General features: G+C 36.7%; 1 pseudogene; it reads right to left on the reverse strand.

Annotated features, from left to right (window-relative positions):
* Positions 1-1,785: 1,785 nt before the first annotated feature.
* LOC129518655 (natural resistance-associated macrophage protein 2-like) lies at positions 1,786-3,485 on the reverse strand (annotated as a pseudogene).
* Between the last annotated feature and the right edge of the window lie 675 nt (positions 3,486-4,160).

Below are 4,160 nucleotides of genomic sequence, written 5' to 3' on the forward strand. Positions count from 1 at the left end.
GATTTCTTTGGCTATTTGGGGTCTTTTGTGGTCCCACTCAGATTTTAGGATTTTTTTTTGTGTGTGTGTGTGAAAAACTCCATGGGAATTTTTGTAGGGATTGCACTGAATCTGTAGATGTCTTTGGGTTGTATGGACATTTTTAACAATATAATCTCTTCCAGTCCATGAACATAAGATATTTTTCCATTTATTCATGTCTTGTTCAGTTTCTTTTATCTATATCTTATAGTTTTTAGCATGTAGATCCTTTACCTCCTTGGTTAAATTTATTTCTAAGTATTTTATTATCTTCAATCCTATTATAAATAGGTTTATTTTCTATTTTTCTTTTAGATATTTCATTGTAAAGAAATGTACTTGATTTTGTATGTTGATTTTGTATCCTACAACTTTACTAAATTCATGTAGTATTTGTAAAAATTAGGGATGGAGTCTTTAGGGTTTTCTATAAATAAGATCAAGCTTGATGTAGAGACAATTTTACATCTTCCTATTTGAATGCCATTTATTTTTTTCTTGCCTAATTGCTGTGGCTAGTACTTCCAGTATTAGTTTTTCAATTTTTACATATTAACTTTTTTATTGTAAAAATCTTAAGGAAAAAAGTTCTAGTTAGAGAAATAAAAAAAAATTTCTAACCCATATGTGGGCAGGCAATTAGTGACATGTGAATTAGTCATCCAAGTCCTAGTCTAATTCTGATCTCATATTATACTTGGTACAAATATCTTAAAATAAAATGCTTACTTAGCATTTAAGGAGATTCAACATTAGAAATATTAGCCACTCCTGGAAATAGACTTTGGATCTAGAATTGGTGTCTGGAGTTTTAATGGGAAAAATTGGAAGAAAGGACATGGTAGGACTCTACAAACATTAGAAAGAAAACAACTACCTCCATCATCTTCTACTGAGACTTACAAAGTTAAATGTTAGAAGTTTCAAAAAAAAGAAGTTTCTTCTTTTTATACCTAAAACTTGAATGTTAGAATGGGCTGAGTTACAACGTAGGATGGAAAACTGATTATTGATTAGAGTATGGTTTCTGGATCTTATTATGAGATATTAAGCTTTTTGGAAAATACCACCATGCCTCTAAAAATATTCCAAGAAAAGCAACAAAGAGAATAATAATTATAAAGCACATCAATAACCAGGATTAAATATGACAGCTGGATAGAAGAAACGTTTGCTTTAGAAATGATGTAATAATTAAGTAGTTGCTAAGGGTCTGGTTCATTAAAATTGAAGTGGAATTTAACTGGCCATAGTCAAGTATCACTTTGAAAAATAAGTCAATTTAATCAGTTCATCCTGAAAAAGAGCATTATTCCCTTTCCTTTCTTACATGTGACCCAGATAAGACGAATATCTGATGTATCTGAACAATATTTTTTAAAAATAAGAAAAACATATCAATTTTAAATAACTTTAAAACTGATAGAAACTAAACAGCTTTAACCTGAAAGCTGATATGCTCATGTTTACATAAATATATAAACATATATATTTTTTAAATTCCAGAAATGAAGACACAAGCCCATGGGGTGTGTGGCCATCATAGGCCAATCATTTAACTCTGGCTATTGAAGGACTGTGTGGGGCTCTGTCCTATATTTACAATTGCCATCTTTAAACGCCCTTCCCATGAGGGAATATTTGCCTTCTGTTCAAAGCATCTGAACAAAATTCATCTCTGAAGTAACAGGGATATGTTAACAGGACACCTGGCATAAAAGGACTAAGAGAAAGTGATTCTTATACAGTCTCTCAGGCTGTCAATCATTTAAGCACAAGTGAATTAGCATCCATGGTGTTGAGAAGGTAGAATTTAGGCTGAGAAGTCAATCCCAGATGGGTACATATTCCTACAGTCCAGGGAGGACAATGCCCAGTACAATCAAACATTGCCAATCCAAGTAAAACACAAAGCTCATATAAGCCATGTTGACCACAGTGGTCATCACATGCAATGCCAAATGCTCTAGTTCCTGGACATAAACCGTGACAAACTACAGGTTGATGAGACAGATGATAAGGACAAAGATCTGGCCTTATAATCCTCCAGACTATTCCATTGGCAAAGTCACTCATTTCTGGCCATAAGCTCATAAATGTGAGGATGGGTATGGGAGGAAAGTGAAGATGGAAGCTCTGTAGAACATTCAGAAGCTTCATAGTCTTTACATCTTGGAAGATGGCAACAAGCAGAATGGGGATGATAGCAAAAGATGGTGTCAGAATCACTCAGGAAAAACATGACCATTTTAGGTTCAGGAATCTCTCCATGACTAACTGGCCAGACTACATTCCTGCCATGGTGGAGCTTTGTCCTGCAGCCAGGATCCCCACTGCCCAGATATAGAGTGCAACAATCCCAAAGTTACATCCTAGCACAACACCTGCTTTGTAGATGTCCATAGCCAGTTGTGAGTTATCATCAGGAGAAAGGGTAATGTGTGAACTGCTGTTATTTCCACAGACTGCAACCACCTAGTTGTTGTTTTTTTCAAAAAAAATTATTCAGCAAAGACTGAGATAACAAATATGTTGATGATGAAGGGAACAAAGAGAGCAACACAGGAGTCAATGAAAAAGTACTTACTAGCTTCTTGAACTTCCTGCTTATTGGCTTGGTTTTCATGTCTGGACCAGACTAAGGCAGAATGCAGGTACATATTGTGGGGCATGATGACAATTTCCATGATGCCCACAGCCTGCTTAATCTGTGAGATATGACAGTCTGAACACAAGTGCAGGAATATGCCCTAGAGTACCCGGCTCTGGGTACTCTGGGTTTCACTGTAAATATATTCATGTCCAAATATGAGGCTCATAATAGTGATGAGAAAACCTAAAAAATGCTTCTAGTTTCCACAAGCCTTTTTTTGTACAAAAAAAGAGAAATACAAATGTCTGCAATGGTCATGAGAACTCCACCCAACAGAGGTACCCTTCCTATAGACGGAAAATTGATGGCAATGGCTGAACCAATAACTTCTTGTATATCTGAGCAAAAAAACAGCCAACTCTACCATGAGCCATAGGCTAATTCGTGGGAACCTAGGATAATGAGAGCGACATACTTCAGCAACAGACAAACCCCTCACCACTCCCAGTCCAGCTGCATGATGCTGGAGCAGGGGCCCCATGATGGTGGCCAACAGAAAAACCAAGAGCAACTTCAATCCAGCCACTGTTCCAGACTACAAATCAGATTCAATGTTTTCTGGATCCAGGTAGGGAGTGCTCATAAGAAAGTCGGGTCCTGTGAAAGCCCAGAGTTTATGAAGCTAAAACAAGAATACTGTTCCTCAGGAATGGTGATCATCCCATCAAAATAGATGGTGAAATGTTCCTGTGAATGCCTGGTGGACGGTGGAAGAGATCCTGTTGTAGGCAGGGTTGAAGATATCAAGACAGGCAGATTCCTCATGGTCTCTAGAAGCATCATCATCTGGCATCTTCTGTTCAGTCCCAAACCAAATGGTGGATACCTGAATGCCCAATTTCTTAGAATAAGATTCAACTTCATAACTACATGACAAGATGCCCCCACATATGCCACTCCATATCCCAGGAGCTAGCACCTACTCCAGTACTATGTTGAAATGGAGGGCAGAAAGTGAACATCCTTGTCTTGTTCCTGATTTTAGAAAAAAAGCTTTCAGCTTTCAAAGGTTGAGTATCAGGTTACCTGTGGGCTTGTCATATATAGCTTTTATTATGTTGAGATATGGTCTTTCTATGCTCAAGTTTTTGAGAGCTTTTAACAAGAAATAGTGTTGAATTTTGTCAAAAACTTTATCTGCATTTATTGAGAGGATGATATGATTTTATGGTTTATTAATGTAATACAAAATGTTTATATATTTACATATGATGAATGATCCTTTCATCACAGAGGTTAATGCCACTTGTTCATGTTTTCTGATCCTTTTAAGGTGATGTTGAGTTTGACTCGCCTATATTTTATTGTGACTTTTTACATCCATATTCATCCACAGTACTGGCTTCTAGTTTTACTTTGTGGAAATGTCGTGTTATTTGTAGTATTTCTATATGGCTTTGGTGTCAGGGCTATGCTGGCCTCACAAATTGAGTTTAAGAGTGCTCCCTCCTCTTCAGTTTTGTAGATGAGTTTGAGAAGAATTGGC

The sequence above is a fragment of the Nyctereutes procyonoides genome, unplaced genomic scaffold (genome assembly GCF_905146905.1).
Source record: "Nyctereutes procyonoides isolate TBG_1078 unplaced genomic scaffold, NYPRO_anot_genome, whole genome shotgun sequence".
In the NCBI taxonomy this organism is placed as follows: Eukaryota; Metazoa; Chordata; class Mammalia; order Carnivora; family Canidae; genus Nyctereutes; species Nyctereutes procyonoides.